The sequence below is a fragment of the Melospiza georgiana genome, chromosome 10 (assembly GCF_028018845.1).
Source record: "Melospiza georgiana isolate bMelGeo1 chromosome 10, bMelGeo1.pri, whole genome shotgun sequence".
In the NCBI taxonomy this organism is placed as follows: domain Eukaryota; kingdom Metazoa; phylum Chordata; class Aves; order Passeriformes; family Passerellidae; genus Melospiza; species Melospiza georgiana.
Window position 1 is genome coordinate 19187489 of NC_080439.1, and position 14320 is coordinate 19201808.

A 14320-nucleotide genomic window follows, 5' to 3' on the forward strand; every position below is an offset into this window, starting at 1 on the left:
TCTCGTCTGATCTCGGAAGCTAAGCAGGGTCGGGCCCGGTTAGTACTTGGATGGGAGACCGCCTGGGAATACCGGGTGCTGTAGGCATCTCTTTTGGTGCCTTTTGTGGCCCGGCGGTGTCCCGTTTTGCCGGGGCAGCCGGGGCCAGGGCCCTTAGGGAGGGGGCCGGAGTGCTTTTGGGGTGCGGCCTGTGTCCTTGGGGGCGAGTGGTGGCCCGGGCTGGGTCCCCAGGGGCCGGCGTGGGCCTGGTGTGGCGGTGAGGTGGCGGTGGTGGCCGGTGCGGTGCCGGCGGGTGCCGGGAGGCCGGTGGCGGCTGCTCGAGGGCGCTGCGGAGGGGCCGGTGGGTGCCTACGGCCATACCACCCTGAGAACGCCCGATCTCGTCTGATCTCGGAAGCTAAGCAGGGTCGGGCCCGGTTAGTACTTGGATGGGAGACCGCCTGGGAATACCGGGTGCTGTAGGCATCTCTTTTGGTGCCTTTTGTGGCCCGGCGGTGTCCCGTTTTGCCGGGGCAGCCGGGGCCAGGGCCCTTAGGGAGGGGGCCGGTGTGCTTTTGGGGTGCGGCCTGTGTCCTTGGGGGCGAGTGGTGGCCCGGGCTGGGTCCCCAGGGGCCGGCGTGGGCCTGGTGTGGCGGTGAGGTGGCGGTGGTGGCCGGTGCGGTGCCGGCGGGTGCCGGGAGGCCGGTGGCGGCTGCTCGAGGGCGCTGCGGAGGGGCCGGTGGGTGCCTACGGCCATACCACCCTGAGAACGCCCGATCTCGTCTGATCTCGGAAGCTAAGCAGGGTCGGGCCCGGTTAGTACTTGGATGGGAGACCGCCTGGGAATACCGGGTGCTGTAGGCATCTCTTTTGGTGCCTTTTGTGGCCCGGCGGTGTCCCGTTTTGCCGGGGCAGCCGGGGCCAGGGCCCTTAGGGAGGGGGCCGGAGTGCTTTTGGGGTGCGGCCTGTGTCCTTGGGGGCGAGTGGTGGCCCGGGCTGGGTCCCCAGGGGCCGGCGTGGGCCTGGTGTGGCGGTGAGGTGGCGGTGGTGGCCGGTGCGGTGCCGGCGGGTGCCGGGAGGCCGGTGGCGGCTGCTCGAGGGCGCTGCGGAGGGGCCGGTGGGTGCCTACGGCCATACCACCCTGAGAACGCCCGATCTCGTCTGATCTCGGAAGCTAAGCAGGGTCGGGCCCGGTTAGTACTTGGATGGGAGACCGCCTGGGAATACCGGGTGCTGTAGGCATCTCTTTTGGTGCCTTTTGTGGCCCGGCGGTGTCCCGTTTTGCCGGGGCAGCCGGGGCCAGGGCCCTTAGGGAGGGGGCCGGTGTGCTTTTGGGGTGCGGCCTGTGTCCTTGGGGGCGAGTGGTGGCCCGGGCTGGGTCCCCAGGGGCCGGCGTGGGCCTGGTGTGGCGGTGAGGTGGCGGTGGTGGCCGGTGCGGTGCCGGCGGGTGCCGGGAGGCCGGTGGCGGCTGCTCGAGGGCGCTGCGGAGGGACCGGTGGGTGCCTACGGCCATACCACCCTGAGAACGCCCGATCTCGTCTGATCTCGGAAGCTAAGCAGGGTCGGGCCCGGTTAGTACTTGGATGGGAGACCGCCTGGGAATACCGGGTGCTGTAGGCATCTCTTTTGGTGCCTTTTGTGGCCCGGCGGTGTCCCGTTTTGCCGGGGCAGCCGGGGCCAGGGCCCTTAGGGAGGGGGCCGGAGTGCTTTTGGGGTGCGGCCTGTGTCCTTGGGGGCGAGTGGTGGCCCGGGCTGGGTCCCCAGGGGCCGGCGTGGGCCTGGTGTGGCGGTGAGGTGGCGGTGGTGGCCGGTGCGGTGCCGGCGTGTGCCGGGAGGCCGGTGGCGGCTGCTCGAGGGCGCTGCGGAGGGGCCGGTGGGTGCCTACGGCCATACCACCCTGAGAACGCCCGATCTCGTCTGATCTCGGAAGCTAAGCAGGGTCGGGCCCGGTTAGTACTTGGATGGGAGACCGCCTGGGAATACCGGGTGCTGTAGGCATCTCTTTTGGTGCCTTTTGTGGCCCGGCGGTGTCCCGTTTTGCCGGGGCAGCCGGGGCCAGGGCCCTTAGGGAGGGGGCCGGAGTGCTTTTGGGGTGCGGCCTGTGTCCTTGGGGGCGAGTGGTGGCCCGGGCTGGGTCCCCAGGGGCCGGCGTGGGCCTGGTGTGGCGGTGAGGTGGCGGTGGTGGCCGGTGCGGTGCCGGCGGGTGCCGGGAGGCCGGTGGCGGCTGCTCGAGGGCGCTGCGGAGGGGCCGGTGGGTGCCTACGGCCATACCACCCTGAGAACGCCCGATCTCGTCTGATCTCGGAAGCTAAGCAGGGTCGGGCCCGGTTAGTACTTGGATGGGAGACCGCCTGGGAATACCGGGTGCTGTAGGCATCTCTTTTGGTGCCTTTTGTGGCCCGGCGGTGTCCCGTTTTGCCGGGGCAGCCGGGGCCAGGGCCCTTAGGGAGGGGGCCGGAGTGCTTTTGGGGTGCGGCCTGTGTCCTTGGGGGCGAGTGGTGGCCCGGGCTGGGTCCCCAGGGGCCGGCGTGGGCCTGGTGTGGCGGTGAGGTGGCGGTGGTGGCCGGTGCGGTGCCGGCGGGTGCCGGGAGGCCGGTGGCGGCTGCTCGAGGGCGCTGCGGAGGGACCGGTGGGTGCCTACGGCCATACCACCCTGAGAACGCCCGATCTCGTCTGATCTCGGAAGCTAAGCAGGGTCGGGCCCGGTTAGTACTTGGATGGGAGACCGCCTGGGAATACCGGGTGCTGTAGGCATCTCTTTTGGTGCCTTTTGTGGCCCGGCGGTGTCCCGTTTTGCCGGGGCAGCCGGGGCCAGGGCCCTTAGGGAGGGGGCCGGTGTGCTTTTGGGGTGCGGCCTGTGTCCTTGGGGGCGAGTGGTGGCCCGGGCTGGGTCCCCAGGGGCCGGCGTGGGCCTGGTGTGGCGGTGAGGTGGCGGTGGTGGCCGGTGCGGTGCCGGCGGGTGCCGGGAGGCCGGTGGCGGCTGCTCGAGGGCGCTGCGGAGGGGCCGGTGGGTGCCTACGGCCATACCACCCTGAGAACGCCCGATCTCGTCTGATCTCGGAAGCTAAGCAGGGTCGGGCCCGGTTAGTACTTGGATGGGAGACCGCCTGGGAATACCGGGTGCTGTAGGCATCTCTTTTGGTGCCTTTTGTGGCCCGGCGGTGTCCCGTTTTGCCGGGGCAGCCGGGGCCAGGGCCCTTAGGGAGGGGGCCGGAGTGCTTTTGGGGTGCGGCCTGTGTCCTTGGGGGCGAGTGGTGGCCCGGGCTGGGTCCCCAGGGGCCGGCGTGGGCCTGGTGTGGCGGTGAGGTGGCGGTGGTGGCCGGTGCGGTGACCGGCGGGTGCCGGGAGGCCGGTGGCGGCTGCTCGAGGGCGCTGCGGAGGGGCCGGTGGGTGCCTACGGCCATACCACCCTGAGAACGCCCGATCTCGTCTGATCTCGGAAGCTAAGCAGGGTCGGGCCCGGTTAGTACTTGGATGGGAGACCGCCTGGGAATACCGGGTGCTGTAGGCATCTCTTTTGGTGCCTTTTGTGGCCCGGCGGTGTCCCGTTTTGCCGGGGCAGCCGGGGCCAGGGCCCTTAGGGAGGGGGCCGGAGTGCTTTTGGGGTGCGGCCTGTGTCCTTGGGGGCGAGTGGTGGCCCGGGCTGGGTCCCCAGGGGCCGGCGTGGGCCTGGTGTGGCGGTGAGGTGGCGGTGGTGGCCGGTGCGGTGCCGGCGGGTGCCGGGAGGCCGGTGGCGGCTGCTCGAGGGCGCTGCGGAGGGGCCGGTGGGTGCCTACGGCCATACCACCCTGAGAACGCCCGATCTCGTCTGATCTCGGAAGCTAAGCAGGGTCGGGCCCGGTTAGTACTTGGATGGGAGACCGCCTGGGAATACCGGGTGCTGTAGGCATCTCTTTTGGTGCCTTTTGTGGCCCGGCGGTGTCCCGTTTTGCCGGGGCAGCCGGGGCCAGGGCCCTTAGGGAGGGGGCCGGAGTGCTTTTGGGGTGCGGCCTGTGTCCTTGGGGGCGAGTGGTGGCCCGGGCTGGGTCCCCAGGGGCCGGCGTGGGCCTGGTGTGGCGGTGAGGTGGCGGTGGTGGCCGGTGCGGTGCCGGCGGGTGCCGGGAGGCCGGTGGCGGCTGCTCGAGGGCGCTGCGGAGGGGCCGGTGGGTGCCTACGGCCATACCACCCTGAGAACGCCCGATCTCGTCTGATCTCGGAAGCTAAGCAGGGTCGGGCCCGGTTAGTACTTGGATGGGAGACCGCCTGGGAATACCGGGTGCTGTAGGCATCTCTTTTGGTGCCTTTTGTGGCCCGGCGGTGTCCCGTTTTGCCGGGGCAGCCGGGGCCAGGGCCCTTAGGGAGGGGGCCGGAGTGCTTTTGGGGTGCGGCCTGTGTCCTTGGGGGCGAGTGGTGGCCCGGGCTGGGTCCCCAGGGGCCGGCGTGGGCCTGGTGTGGCGGTGAGGTGGCGGTGGTGGCCGGTGCGGTGCCGGCGGGTGCCGGGAGGCCGGTGGCGGCTGCTCGAGGGCGCTGCGGAGGGACCGGTGGGTGCCTACGGCCATACCACCCTGAGAACGCCCGATCTCGTCTGATCTCGGAAGCTAAGCAGGGTCGGGCCCGGTTAGTACTTGGATGGGAGACCGCCTGGGAATACCGGGTGCTGTAGGCATCTCTTTTGGTGCCTTTTGTGGCCCGGCGGTGTCCCGTTTTGCCGGGGCAGCCGGGGCCAGGGCCCTTAGGGAGGGGGCCGGAGTGCTTTTGGGGTGCGGCCTGTGTCCTTGGGGGCGAGTGGTGGCCCGGGCTGGGTCCCCAGGGGCCGGCGTGGGCCTGGTGTGGCGGTGAGGTGGCGGTGGTGGCCGGTGCGGTGCCGGCGGGTGCCGGGAGGCCGGTGGCGGCTGCTCGAGGGCGCTGCGGAGGGGCCGGTGGGTGCCTACGGCCATACCACCCTGAGAACGCCCGATCTCGTCTGATCTCGGAAGCTAAGCAGGGTCGGGCCCGGTTAGTACTTGGATGGGAGACCGCCTGGGAATACCGGGTGCTGTAGGCATCTCTTTTGGTGCCTTTTGTGGCCCGGCGGTGTCCCGTTTTGCCGGGGCAGCCGGGGCCAGGGCCCTTAGGGAGGGGGCCGGAGTGCTTTTGGGGTGCGGCCTGTGTCCTTGGGGGCGAGTGGTGGCCCGGGCTGGGTCCCCAGGGGCCGGCGTGGGCCTGGTGTGGCGGTGAGGTGGCGGTGGTGGCCGGTGCGGTGCCGGCGGGTGCCGGGAGGCCGGTGGCGGCTGCTCGAGGGCGCTGCGGAGGGGCCGGTGGGTGCCTACGGCCATACCACCCTGAGAACGCCCGATCTCGTCTGATCTCGGAAGCTAAGCAGGGTCGGGCCCGGTTAGTACTTGGATGGGAGACCGCCTGGGAATACCGGGTGCTGTAGGCATCTCTTTTGGTGCCTTTTGTGGCCCGGCGGTGTCCCGTTTTGCCGGGGCAGCCGGGGCCAGGGCCCTTAGGGAGGGGGCCGGTGTGCTTTTGGGGTGCGGCCTGTGTCCTTGGGGGCGAGTGGTGGCCCGGGCTGGGTCCCCAGGGGCCGGCGTGGGCCTGGTGTGGCGGTGAGGTGGCGGTGGTGGCCGGTGCGGTGCCGGCGGGTGCCGGGAGGCCGGTGGCGGCTGCTCGAGGGCGCTGCGGAGGGGCCGGTGGGTGCCTACGGCCATACCACCCTGAGAACGCCCGATCTCGTCTGATCTCGGAAGCTAAGCAGGGTCGGGCCCGGTTAGTACTTGGATGGGAGACCGCCTGGGAATACCGGGTGCTGTAGGCATCTCTTTTGGTGCCTTTTGTGGCCCGGCGGTGTCCCGTTTTGCCGGGGCAGCCGGGGCCAGGGCCCTTAGGGAGGGGGCCGGAGTGCTTTTGGGGTGCGGCCTGTGTCCTTGGGGGCGAGTGGTGGCCCGGGCTGGGTCCCCAGGGGCCGGCGTGGGCCTGGTGTGGCGGTGAGGTGGCGGTGGTGGCCGGTGCGGTGCCGGCGGGTGCCGGGAGGCCGGTGGCGGCTGCTCGAGGGCGCTGCGGAGGGGCCGGTGGGTGCCTACGGCCATACCACCCTGAGAACGCCCGATCTCGTCTGATCTCGGAAGCTAAGCAGGGTCGGGCCCGGTTAGTACTTGGATGGGAGACCGCCTGGGAATACCGGGTGCTGTAGGCATCTCTTTTGGTGCCTTTTGTGGCCCGGCGGTGTCCCGTTTTGCCGGGGCAGCCGGGGCCAGGGCCCTTAGGGAGGGGGCCGGAGTGCTTTTGGGGTGCGGCCTGTGTCCTTGGGGGCGAGTGGTGGCCCGGGCTGGGTCCCCAGGGGCCGGCGTGGGCCTGGTGTGGCGGTGAGGTGGCGGTGGTGGCCGGTGCGGTGCCGGCGGGTGCCGGGAGGCCGGTGGCGGCTGCTCGAGGGCGCTGCGGAGGGGCCGGTGGGTGCCTACGGCCATACCACCCTGAGAACGCCCGATCTCGTCTGATCTCGGAAGCTAAGCAGGGTCGGGCCCGGTTAGTACTTGGATGGGAGACCGCCTGGGAATACCGGGTGCTGTAGGCATCTCTTTTGGTGCCTTTTGTGGCCCGGCGGTGTCCCGTTTTGCCGGGGCAGCCGGGGCCAGGGCCCTTAGGGAGGGGGCCGGTGTGCTTTTGGGGTGCGGCCTGTGTCCTTGGGGGCGAGTGGTGGCCCGGGCTGGGTCCCCAGGGGCCGGCGTGGGCCTGGTGTGGCGGTGAGGTGGCGGTGGTGGCCGGTGCGGTGCCGGCGGGTGCCGGGAGGCCGGTGGCGGCTGCTCGAGGGCGCTGCGGAGGGGCCGGTGGGTGCCTACGGCCATACCACCCTGAGAACGCCCGATCTCGTCTGATCTCGGAAGCTAAGCAGGGTCGGGCCCGGTTAGTACTTGGATGGGAGACCGCCTGGGAATACCGGGTGCTGTAGGCATCTCTTTTGGTGCCTTTTGTGGCCCGGCGGTGTCCCGTTTTGCCGGGGCAGCCGGGGCCAGGGCCCTTAGGGAGGGGGCCGGAGTGCTTTTGGGGTGCGGCCTGTGTCCTTGGGGGCGAGTGGTGGCCCGGGCTGGGTCCCCAGGGGCCGGCGTGGGCCTGGTGTGGCGGTGAGGTGGCGGTGGTGGCCGGTGCGGTGCCGGCGGGTGCCGGGAGGCCGGTGGCGGCTGCTCGAGGGCGCTGCGGAGGGACTGGTGGGTGCCTACGGCCATACCACCCTGAGAACGCCCGATCTCGTCTGATCTCGGAAGCTAAGCAGGGTCGGGCCCGGTTAGTACTTGGATGGGAGACCGCCTGGGAATACCGGGTGCTGTAGGCATCTCTTTTGGTGCCTTTTGTGGCCCGGCGGTGTCCCGTTTTGCCGGGGCAGCCGGGGCCAGGGCCCTTAGGGAGGGGGCCGGTGTGCTTTTGGGGTGCGGCCTGTGTCCTTGGGGGCGAGTGGTGGCCCGGGCTGGGTCCCCAGGGGCCGGCGTGGGCCTGGTGTGGCGGTGAGGTGGCGGTGGTGGCCGGTGCGGTGCCGGCGGGTGCCGGGAGGCCGGTGGCGGCTGCTCGAGGGCGCTGCGGAGGGACCGGTGGGTGCCTACGGCCATACCACCCTGAGAACGCCCGATCTCGTCTGATCTCGGAAGCTAAGCAGGGTCGGGCCCGGTTAGTACTTGGATGGGAGACCGCCTGGGAATACCGGGTGCTGTAGGCATCTCTTTTGGTGCCTTTTGTGGCCCGGCGGTGTCCCGTTTTGCCGGGGCAGCCGGGGCCAGGGCCCTTAGGGAGGGGGCCGGAGTGCTTTTGGGGTGCGGCCTGTGTCCTTGGGGGCGAGTGGTGGCCCGGGCTGGGTCCCCAGGGGCCGGCGTGGGCCTGGTGTGGCGGTGAGGTGGCGGTGGTGGCCGGTGCGGTGCCGGCGTGTGCCGGGAGGCCGGTGGCGGCTGCTCGAGGGCGCTGCGGAGGGGCCGGTGGGTGCCTACGGCCATACCACCCTGAGAACGCCCGATCTCGTCTGATCTCGGAAGCTAAGCAGGGTCGGGCCCGGTTAGTACTTGGATGGGAGACCGCCTGGGAATACCGGGTGCTGTAGGCATCTCTTTTGGTGCCTTTTGTGGCCCGGCGGTGTCCCGTTTTGCCGGGGCAGCCGGGGCCAGGGCCCTTAGGGAGGGGGCCGGAGTGCTTTTGGGGTGCGGCCTGTGTCCTTGGGGGCGAGTGGTGGCCCGGGCTGGGTCCCCAGGGGCCGGCGTGGGCCTGGTGTGGCGGTGAGGTGGCGGTGGTGGCCGGTGCGGTGCCGGCGGGTGCCGGGAGGCCGGTGGCGGCTGCTCGAGGGCGCTGCGGAGGGGCCGGTGGGTGCCTACGGCCATACCACCCTGAGAACGCCCGATCTCGTCTGATCTCGGAAGCTAAGCAGGGTCGGGCCCGGTTAGTACTTGGATGGGAGACCGCCTGGGAATACCGGGTGCTGTAGGCATCTCTTTTGGTGCCTTTTGTGGCCCGGCGGTGTCCCGTTTTGCCGGGGCAGCCGGGGCCAGGGCCCTTAGGGAGGGGGCCGGTGTGCTTTTGGGGTGCGGCCTGTGTCCTTGGGGGCGAGTGGTGGCCCGGGCTGGGTCCCCAGGGGCCGGCGTGGGCCTGGTGTGGCGGTGAGGTGGCGGTGGTGGCCGGTGCGGTGCCGGCGGGTGCCGGGAGGCCGGTGGCGGCTGCTCGAGGGCGCTGCGGAGGGGCCGGTGGGTGCCTACGGCCATACCACCCTGAGAACGCCCGATCTCGTCTGATCTCGGAAGCTAAGCAGGGTCGGGCCCGGTTAGTACTTGGATGGGAGACCGCCTGGGAATACCGGGTGCTGTAGGCATCTCTTTTGGTGCCTTTTGTGGCCCGGCGGTGTCCCGTTTTGCCGGGGCAGCCGGGGCCAGGGCCCTTAGGGAGGGGGCCGGAGTGCTTTTGGGGTGCGGCCTGTGTCCTTGGGGGCGAGTGGTGGCCCGGGCTGGGTCCCCAGGGGCCGGCGTGGGCCTGGTGTGGCGGTGAGGTGGCGGTGGTGGCCGGTGCGGTGCCGGCGGGTGCCGGGAGGCCGGTGGCGGCTGCTCGAGGGCGCTGCGGAGGGACTGGTGGGTGCCTACGGCCATACCACCCTGAGAACGCCCGATCTCGTCTGATCTCGGAAGCTAAGCAGGGTCGGGCCCGGTTAGTACTTGGATGGGAGACCGCCTGGGAATACCGGGTGCTGTAGGCATCTCTTTTGGTGCCTTTTGTGGCCCGGCGGTGTCCCGTTTTGCCGGGGCAGCCGGGGCCAGGGCCCTTAGGGAGGGGGCCGGTGTGCTTTTGGGGTGCGGCCTGTGTCCTTGGGGGCGAGTGGTGGCCCGGGCTGGGTCCCCAGGGGCCGGCGTGGGCCTGGTGTGGCGGTGAGGTGGCGGTGGTGGCCGGTGCGGTGCCGGCGGGTGCCGGGAGGCCGGTGGCGGCTGCTCGAGGGCGCTGCGGAGGGACCGGTGGGTGCCTACGGCCATACCACCCTGAGAACGCCCGATCTCGTCTGATCTCGGAAGCTAAGCAGGGTCGGGCCCGGTTAGTACTTGGATGGGAGACCGCCTGGGAATACCGGGTGCTGTAGGCATCTCTTTTGGTGCCTTTTGTGGCCCGGCGGTGTCCCGTTTTGCCGGGGCAGCCGGGGCCAGGGCCCTTAGGGAGGGGGCCGGAGTGCTTTTGGGGTGCGGCCTGTGTCCTTGGGGGCGAGTGGTGGCCCGGGCTGGGTCCCCAGGGGCCGGCGTGGGCCTGGTGTGGCGGTGAGGTGGCGGTGGTGGCCGGTGCGGTGCCGGCGTGTGCCGGGAGGCCGGTGGCGGCTGCTCGAGGGCGCTGCGGAGGGGCCGGTGGGTGCCTACGGCCATACCACCCTGAGAACGCCCGATCTCGTCTGATCTCGGAAGCTAAGCAGGGTCGGGCCCGGTTAGTACTTGGATGGGAGACCGCCTGGGAATACCGGGTGCTGTAGGCATCTCTTTTGGTGCCTTTTGTGGCCCGGCGGTGTCCCGTTTTGCCGGGGCAGCCGGGGCCAGGGCCCTTAGGGAGGGGGCCGGAGTGCTTTTGGGGTGCGGCCTGTGTCCTTGGGGGCGAGTGGTGGCCCGGGCTGGGTCCCCAGGGGCCGGCGTGGGCCTGGTGTGGCGGTGAGGTGGCGGTGGTGGCCGGTGCGGTGCCGGCGGGTGCCGGGAGGCCGGTGGCGGCTGCTCGAGGGCGCTGCGGAGGGGCCGGTGGGTGCCTACGGCCATACCACCCTGAGAACGCCCGATCTCGTCTGATCTCGGAAGCTAAGCAGGGTCGGGCCCGGTTAGTACTTGGATGGGAGACCGCCTGGGAATACCGGGTGCTGTAGGCATCTCTTTTGGTGCCTTTTGTGGCCCGGCGGTGTCCCGTTTTGCCGGGGCAGCCGGGGCCAGGGCCCTTAGGGAGGGGGCCGGTGTGCTTTTGGGGTGCGGCCTGTGTCCTTGGGGGCGAGTGGTGGCCCGGGCTGGGTCCCCAGGGGCCGGCGTGGGCCTGGTGTGGCGGTGAGGTGGCGGTGGTGGCCGGTGCGGTGCCGGCGGGTGCCGGGAGGCCGGTGGCGGCTGCTCGAGGGCGCTGCGGAGGGGCCGGTGGGTGCCTACGGCCATACCACCCTGAGAACGCCCGATCTCGTCTGATCTCGGAAGCTAAGCAGGGTCGGGCCCGGTTAGTACTTGGATGGGAGACCGCCTGGGAATACCGGGTGCTGTAGGCATCTCTTTTGGTGCCTTTTGTGGCCCGGCGGTGTCCCGTTTTGCCGGGGCAGCCGGGGCCAGGGCCCTTAGGGAGGGGGCCGGAGTGCTTTTGGGGTGCGGCCTGTGTCCTTGGGGGCGAGTGGTGGCCCGGGCTGGGTCCCCAGGGGCCGGCGTGGGCCTGGTGTGGCGGTGAGGTGGCGGTGGTGGCCGGTGCGGTACCGGCGGGTGCCGGGAGGCCGGTGGCGGCTGCTCGAGGGCGCTGCGGAGGGGCCGGTGGGTGCCTACGGCCATACCACCCTGAGAACGCCCGATCTCGTCTGATCTCGGAAGCTAAGCAGGGTCGGGCCCGGTTAGTACTTGGATGGGAGACCGCCTGGGAATACCGGGTGCTGTAGGCATCTCTTTTGGTGCCTTTTGTGGCCCGGCGGTGTCCCGTTTTGCCGGGGCAGCCGGGGCCAGGGCCCTTAGGGAGGGGGCCGGTGTGCTTTTGGGATGCGGCCTGTGTCCTTGGGGGGCGAGTGGTGGCCCGGGCTGGGTCCCCAGGGGCCGGCGTGGGCCTGGTGTGGCGGTGAGGTGGCGGTGGTGGCCGGTGCGGTGCCGGCGGGTGCCGGGAGGCCGGTGGCGGCTGCTCGAGGGCGCTGCGGAGGGGCCGGTGGGTGCCTACGGCCATACCACCCTGAGAACGCCCGATCTCGTCTGATCTCGGAAGCTAAGCAGGGTCGGGCCCGGTTAGTACTTGGATGGGAGACCGCCTGGGAATACCGGGTGCTGTAGGCATCTCTTTTGGTGCCTTTTGTGGCCCGGCGGTGTCCCGTTTTGCCGGGGCAGCCGGGGCCAGGGCCCTTAGGGAGGGGGCCGGAGTGCTTTTGGGGTGCGGCCTGTGTCCTTGGGGGCGAGTGGTGGCCCGGGCTGGGTCCCCAGGGGCCGGCGTGGGCCTGGTGTGGCGGTGAGGTGGCGGTGGTGGCCGGTGCGGTGCCGGCGGGTGCCGGGAGGCCGGTGGCGGCTGCTCGAGGGCGCTGCGGAGGGGCCGGTGGGTGCCTACGGCCATACCACCCTGAGAACGCCCGATCTCGTCTGATCTCGGAAGCTAAGCAGGGTCGGGCCCGGTTAGTACTTGGATGGGAGACCGCCTGGGAATACCGGGTGCTGTAGGCATCTCTTTTGGTGCCTTTTGTGGCCCGGCGGTGTCCCGTTTTGCCGGGGCAGCCGGGGCCAGGGCCCTTAGGGAGGGGGCCGGTGTGCTTTTGGGGTGCGGCCTGTGTCCTTGGGGGCGAGTGGTGGCCCGGGCTGGGTCCCCAGGGGCCGGCGTGGGCCTGGTGTGGCGGTGAGGTGGCGGTGGTGGCCGGTGCGGTGCCGGCGGGTGCCGGGAGGCCGGTGGCGGCTGCTCGAGGGCGCTGCGGAGGGGCCGGTGGGTGCCTACGGCCATACCACCCTGAGAACGCCCGATCTCGTCTGATCTCGGAAGCTAAGCAGGGTCGGGCCCGGTTAGTACTTGGATGGGAGACCGCCTGGGAATACCGGGTGCTGTAGGCATCTCTTTTGGTGCCTTTTGTGGCCCGGCGGTGTCCCGTTTTGCTGGGGCAGCCGGGGCCAGGGCCCTTAGGGAGGGGGCCGGAGTGCTTTTGGGGTGCGGCCTGTGTCCTTGGGGGCGAGTGGTGGCCCGGGCTGGGTCCCCAGGGGCCGGCGTGGGCCTGGTGTGGCGGTGAGGTGGCGGTGGTGGCCGGTGCGGTGCCGGCGGGTGCCGGGAGGCCGGTGGCGGCTGCTCGAGGGCGCTGCGGAGGGGCCGGTGGGTGCCTACGGCCATACCACCCTGAGAACGCCCGATCTCGTCTGATCTCGGAAGCTAAGCAGGGTCGGGCCCGGTTAGTACTTGGATGGGAGACCGCCTGGGAATACCGGGTGCTGTAGGCATCTCTTTTGGTGCCTTTTGTGGCCCGGCGGTGTCCCGTTTTGCCGGGGCAGCCGGGGCCAGGGCCCTTAGGGAGGGGGCCGGAGTGCTTTTGGGGTGCGGCCTGTGTCCTTGGGGGCGAGTGGTGGCCCGGGCTGGGTCCCCAGGGGCCGGCGTGGGCCTGGTGTGGCGGTGAGGTGGCGGTGGTGGCCGGTGCGGTGCCGGCGGGTGCCGGGAGGCCGGTGGCGGCTGCTCGAGGGCGCTGCGGAGGGGCCGGTGGGTGCCTACGGCCATACCACCCTGAGAACGCCCGATCTCGTCTGATCTCGGAAGCTAAGCAGGGTCGGGCCCGGTTAGTACTTGGATGGGAGACCGCCTGGGAATACCGGGTGCTGTAGGCATCTCTTTTGGTGCCTTTTGTGGCCCGGCGGTGTCCCGTTTTGCCGGGGCAGCCGGGGCCAGGGCCCTTAGGGAGGGGGCCGGAGTGCTTTTGGGGTGCGGCCTGTGTCCTTGGGGGCGAGTGGTGGCCCGGGCTGGGTCCCCAGGGGCCGGCGTGGGCCTGGTGTGGCGGTGAGGTGGCGGTGGTGGCCGGTGCGGTGCCGGCGGGTGCCGGGAGGCCGGTGGCGGCTGCTCGAGGGCGCTGCGGAGGGGCCGGTGGGTGCCTACGGCCATACCACCCTGAGAACGCCCGATCTCGTCTGATCTCGGAAGCTAAGCAGGGTCGGGCCCGGTTAGTACTTGGATGGGAGACCGCCTGGGAATACCGGGTGCTGTAGGCATCTCTTTTGGTGCCTTTTGTGGCCCGGCGGTGTCCCGTTTTGCCGGGGCAGCCGGGGCCAGGGCCCTTAGGGAGGGGGCCGGTGTGCTTTTGGGGTGCGGCCTGTGTCCTTGGGGGCGAGTGGTGGCCCGGGCTGGGTCCCCAGGGGCCGGCGTGGGCCTGGTGTGGCGGTGAGGTGGCGGTGGTGGCCGGTGCGGTGCCGGCGGGTGCCGGGAGGCCGGTGGCGGCTGCTCGAGGGCGCTGCGGAGGGACCGGTGGGTGCCTACGGCCATACCACCCTGAGAACGCCCGATCTCGTCTGATCTCGGAAGCTAAGCAGGGTCGGGCCCGGTTAGTACTTGGATGGGAGACCGCCTGGGAATACCGGGTGCTGTAGGCATCTCTTTTGGTGCCTTTTGTGGCCCGGCGGTGTCCCGTTTTGCCGGGGCAGCCGGGGCCAGGGCCCTTAGGGAGGGGGCCGGAGTGCTTTTGGGGTGCGGCCTGTGTCCTTGGGGGCGAGTGGTGGCCCGGGCTGGGTCCCCAGGGGCCGGCGTGGGCCTGGTGTGGCGGTGAGGTGGCGGTGGTGGCCGGTGCGGTGCCGGCGTGTGCCGGGAGGCCGGTGGCGGCTGCTCGAGGGCGCTGCGGAGGGACCGGTGGGTGCCTACGGCCATACCACCCTGAGAACGCCCGATCTCGTCTGATCTCGGAAGCTAAGCAGGGTCGGGCCCGGTTAGTACTTGGATGGGAGACCGCCTGGGAATACCGGGTGCTGTAGGCATCTCTTTTGGTGCCTTTTGTGGCCCGGCGGTGTCCCGTTTTGCCGGGGCAGCCGGGGCCAGGGCCCTTAGGGAGGGGGCCGGAGTGCTTTTGGGGTGCGGCCTGTGTCCTTGGGGGCGAGTGGTGGCCCGGGCTGGGTCCCCAGGGGCCGGCGTGGGCCTGGTGTGGCGGTGAGGTGGCGGTGGTGGCCGGTGCGGTGCCGGCGGGTGCCGGGAGGCCGGTGGCGGCTGCTCGAGGGCGCTGCGG

The 14320-nt window shown here is 71.0% G+C and overlaps 37 non-coding genes across 37 annotated transcripts; all 37 read left to right on the forward strand.

Moving 5' to 3' along the window:
* The first annotated feature begins 346 nt into the window (after nt 1-346).
* LOC131087793 (5S ribosomal RNA) lies at nt 347-465 on the forward strand. Its single transcript, XR_009114937.1, has one exon. It is a non-coding gene; the product is annotated as a 5S ribosomal RNA (ribosomal RNA).
* Nucleotides 466-724: 259 nt separating this feature from the next.
* LOC131087794 (5S ribosomal RNA) lies at nt 725-843 on the forward strand. Its single transcript, XR_009114938.1, has one exon. It is a non-coding gene; the product is annotated as a 5S ribosomal RNA (ribosomal RNA).
* Nucleotides 844-1102: 259 nt separating this feature from the next.
* LOC131087795 (5S ribosomal RNA) lies at nt 1103-1221 on the forward strand. The gene has a single exon (XR_009114939.1). It is a non-coding gene; the product is annotated as a 5S ribosomal RNA (ribosomal RNA).
* A 259-nt stretch (nt 1222-1480) lies between these two features.
* Nucleotides 1481-1599, forward strand: LOC131087797 (5S ribosomal RNA). The gene has a single exon (XR_009114940.1). It is a non-coding gene; the product is annotated as a 5S ribosomal RNA (ribosomal RNA).
* Nucleotides 1600-1858: 259 nt separating this feature from the next.
* On the forward strand, nt 1859-1977 carry LOC131087798 (5S ribosomal RNA). Its single transcript, XR_009114941.1, has one exon. It is a non-coding gene; the product is annotated as a 5S ribosomal RNA (ribosomal RNA).
* Nucleotides 1978-2236: 259 nt separating this feature from the next.
* LOC131087799 (5S ribosomal RNA) lies at nt 2237-2355 on the forward strand. Its single transcript, XR_009114942.1, has one exon. It is a non-coding gene; the product is annotated as a 5S ribosomal RNA (ribosomal RNA).
* Nucleotides 2356-2614: 259 nt separating this feature from the next.
* On the forward strand, nt 2615-2733 carry LOC131087800 (5S ribosomal RNA). Its single transcript, XR_009114943.1, has one exon. It is a non-coding gene; the product is annotated as a 5S ribosomal RNA (ribosomal RNA).
* A 259-nt stretch (nt 2734-2992) lies between these two features.
* LOC131087802 (5S ribosomal RNA) lies at nt 2993-3111 on the forward strand. The gene has a single exon (XR_009114945.1). It is a non-coding gene; the product is annotated as a 5S ribosomal RNA (ribosomal RNA).
* A 260-nt stretch (nt 3112-3371) lies between these two features.
* On the forward strand, nt 3372-3490 carry LOC131087803 (5S ribosomal RNA). The gene has a single exon (XR_009114946.1). It is a non-coding gene; the product is annotated as a 5S ribosomal RNA (ribosomal RNA).
* A 259-nt stretch (nt 3491-3749) lies between these two features.
* LOC131087804 (5S ribosomal RNA) lies at nt 3750-3868 on the forward strand. Its single transcript, XR_009114947.1, has one exon. It is a non-coding gene; the product is annotated as a 5S ribosomal RNA (ribosomal RNA).
* Nucleotides 3869-4127: 259 nt separating this feature from the next.
* On the forward strand, nt 4128-4246 carry LOC131087805 (5S ribosomal RNA). The gene has a single exon (XR_009114948.1). It is a non-coding gene; the product is annotated as a 5S ribosomal RNA (ribosomal RNA).
* Nucleotides 4247-4505: 259 nt separating this feature from the next.
* On the forward strand, nt 4506-4624 carry LOC131087806 (5S ribosomal RNA). The gene has a single exon (XR_009114949.1). It is a non-coding gene; the product is annotated as a 5S ribosomal RNA (ribosomal RNA).
* Nucleotides 4625-4883: 259 nt separating this feature from the next.
* Nucleotides 4884-5002, forward strand: LOC131087807 (5S ribosomal RNA). Its single transcript, XR_009114950.1, has one exon. It is a non-coding gene; the product is annotated as a 5S ribosomal RNA (ribosomal RNA).
* Nucleotides 5003-5261: 259 nt separating this feature from the next.
* LOC131087808 (5S ribosomal RNA) lies at nt 5262-5380 on the forward strand. The gene has a single exon (XR_009114951.1). It is a non-coding gene; the product is annotated as a 5S ribosomal RNA (ribosomal RNA).
* Nucleotides 5381-5639: 259 nt separating this feature from the next.
* Nucleotides 5640-5758, forward strand: LOC131087809 (5S ribosomal RNA). Its single transcript, XR_009114952.1, has one exon. It is a non-coding gene; the product is annotated as a 5S ribosomal RNA (ribosomal RNA).
* Nucleotides 5759-6017: 259 nt separating this feature from the next.
* LOC131087810 (5S ribosomal RNA) lies at nt 6018-6136 on the forward strand. Its single transcript, XR_009114953.1, has one exon. It is a non-coding gene; the product is annotated as a 5S ribosomal RNA (ribosomal RNA).
* A 259-nt stretch (nt 6137-6395) lies between these two features.
* On the forward strand, nt 6396-6514 carry LOC131087811 (5S ribosomal RNA). Its single transcript, XR_009114954.1, has one exon. It is a non-coding gene; the product is annotated as a 5S ribosomal RNA (ribosomal RNA).
* Nucleotides 6515-6773: 259 nt separating this feature from the next.
* Nucleotides 6774-6892, forward strand: LOC131087814 (5S ribosomal RNA). The gene has a single exon (XR_009114956.1). It is a non-coding gene; the product is annotated as a 5S ribosomal RNA (ribosomal RNA).
* A 259-nt stretch (nt 6893-7151) lies between these two features.
* LOC131087815 (5S ribosomal RNA) lies at nt 7152-7270 on the forward strand. Its single transcript, XR_009114957.1, has one exon. It is a non-coding gene; the product is annotated as a 5S ribosomal RNA (ribosomal RNA).
* Nucleotides 7271-7529: 259 nt separating this feature from the next.
* LOC131087816 (5S ribosomal RNA) lies at nt 7530-7648 on the forward strand. Its single transcript, XR_009114958.1, has one exon. It is a non-coding gene; the product is annotated as a 5S ribosomal RNA (ribosomal RNA).
* A 259-nt stretch (nt 7649-7907) lies between these two features.
* Nucleotides 7908-8026, forward strand: LOC131087817 (5S ribosomal RNA). Its single transcript, XR_009114959.1, has one exon. It is a non-coding gene; the product is annotated as a 5S ribosomal RNA (ribosomal RNA).
* Nucleotides 8027-8285: 259 nt separating this feature from the next.
* Nucleotides 8286-8404, forward strand: LOC131087818 (5S ribosomal RNA). Its single transcript, XR_009114960.1, has one exon. It is a non-coding gene; the product is annotated as a 5S ribosomal RNA (ribosomal RNA).
* Nucleotides 8405-8663: 259 nt separating this feature from the next.
* LOC131087819 (5S ribosomal RNA) lies at nt 8664-8782 on the forward strand. The gene has a single exon (XR_009114961.1). It is a non-coding gene; the product is annotated as a 5S ribosomal RNA (ribosomal RNA).
* A 259-nt stretch (nt 8783-9041) lies between these two features.
* On the forward strand, nt 9042-9160 carry LOC131087820 (5S ribosomal RNA). Its single transcript, XR_009114962.1, has one exon. It is a non-coding gene; the product is annotated as a 5S ribosomal RNA (ribosomal RNA).
* A 259-nt stretch (nt 9161-9419) lies between these two features.
* LOC131087821 (5S ribosomal RNA) lies at nt 9420-9538 on the forward strand. The gene has a single exon (XR_009114963.1). It is a non-coding gene; the product is annotated as a 5S ribosomal RNA (ribosomal RNA).
* Nucleotides 9539-9797: 259 nt separating this feature from the next.
* Nucleotides 9798-9916, forward strand: LOC131087822 (5S ribosomal RNA). The gene has a single exon (XR_009114964.1). It is a non-coding gene; the product is annotated as a 5S ribosomal RNA (ribosomal RNA).
* Nucleotides 9917-10175: 259 nt separating this feature from the next.
* On the forward strand, nt 10176-10294 carry LOC131087823 (5S ribosomal RNA). The gene has a single exon (XR_009114965.1). It is a non-coding gene; the product is annotated as a 5S ribosomal RNA (ribosomal RNA).
* A 259-nt stretch (nt 10295-10553) lies between these two features.
* LOC131087825 (5S ribosomal RNA) lies at nt 10554-10672 on the forward strand. The gene has a single exon (XR_009114967.1). It is a non-coding gene; the product is annotated as a 5S ribosomal RNA (ribosomal RNA).
* A 259-nt stretch (nt 10673-10931) lies between these two features.
* Nucleotides 10932-11050, forward strand: LOC131087826 (5S ribosomal RNA). The gene has a single exon (XR_009114968.1). It is a non-coding gene; the product is annotated as a 5S ribosomal RNA (ribosomal RNA).
* A 260-nt stretch (nt 11051-11310) lies between these two features.
* On the forward strand, nt 11311-11429 carry LOC131087827 (5S ribosomal RNA). The gene has a single exon (XR_009114969.1). It is a non-coding gene; the product is annotated as a 5S ribosomal RNA (ribosomal RNA).
* Nucleotides 11430-11688: 259 nt separating this feature from the next.
* LOC131087829 (5S ribosomal RNA) lies at nt 11689-11807 on the forward strand. The gene has a single exon (XR_009114970.1). It is a non-coding gene; the product is annotated as a 5S ribosomal RNA (ribosomal RNA).
* A 259-nt stretch (nt 11808-12066) lies between these two features.
* On the forward strand, nt 12067-12185 carry LOC131087830 (5S ribosomal RNA). Its single transcript, XR_009114971.1, has one exon. It is a non-coding gene; the product is annotated as a 5S ribosomal RNA (ribosomal RNA).
* A 259-nt stretch (nt 12186-12444) lies between these two features.
* Nucleotides 12445-12563, forward strand: LOC131087831 (5S ribosomal RNA). Its single transcript, XR_009114972.1, has one exon. It is a non-coding gene; the product is annotated as a 5S ribosomal RNA (ribosomal RNA).
* Nucleotides 12564-12822: 259 nt separating this feature from the next.
* Nucleotides 12823-12941, forward strand: LOC131087832 (5S ribosomal RNA). Its single transcript, XR_009114973.1, has one exon. It is a non-coding gene; the product is annotated as a 5S ribosomal RNA (ribosomal RNA).
* Nucleotides 12942-13200: 259 nt separating this feature from the next.
* On the forward strand, nt 13201-13319 carry LOC131087833 (5S ribosomal RNA). The gene has a single exon (XR_009114974.1). It is a non-coding gene; the product is annotated as a 5S ribosomal RNA (ribosomal RNA).
* A 259-nt stretch (nt 13320-13578) lies between these two features.
* On the forward strand, nt 13579-13697 carry LOC131087834 (5S ribosomal RNA). Its single transcript, XR_009114975.1, has one exon. It is a non-coding gene; the product is annotated as a 5S ribosomal RNA (ribosomal RNA).
* A 259-nt stretch (nt 13698-13956) lies between these two features.
* On the forward strand, nt 13957-14075 carry LOC131087835 (5S ribosomal RNA). The gene has a single exon (XR_009114976.1). It is a non-coding gene; the product is annotated as a 5S ribosomal RNA (ribosomal RNA).
* Nucleotides 14076-14320: the final 245 nt, after the last annotated feature.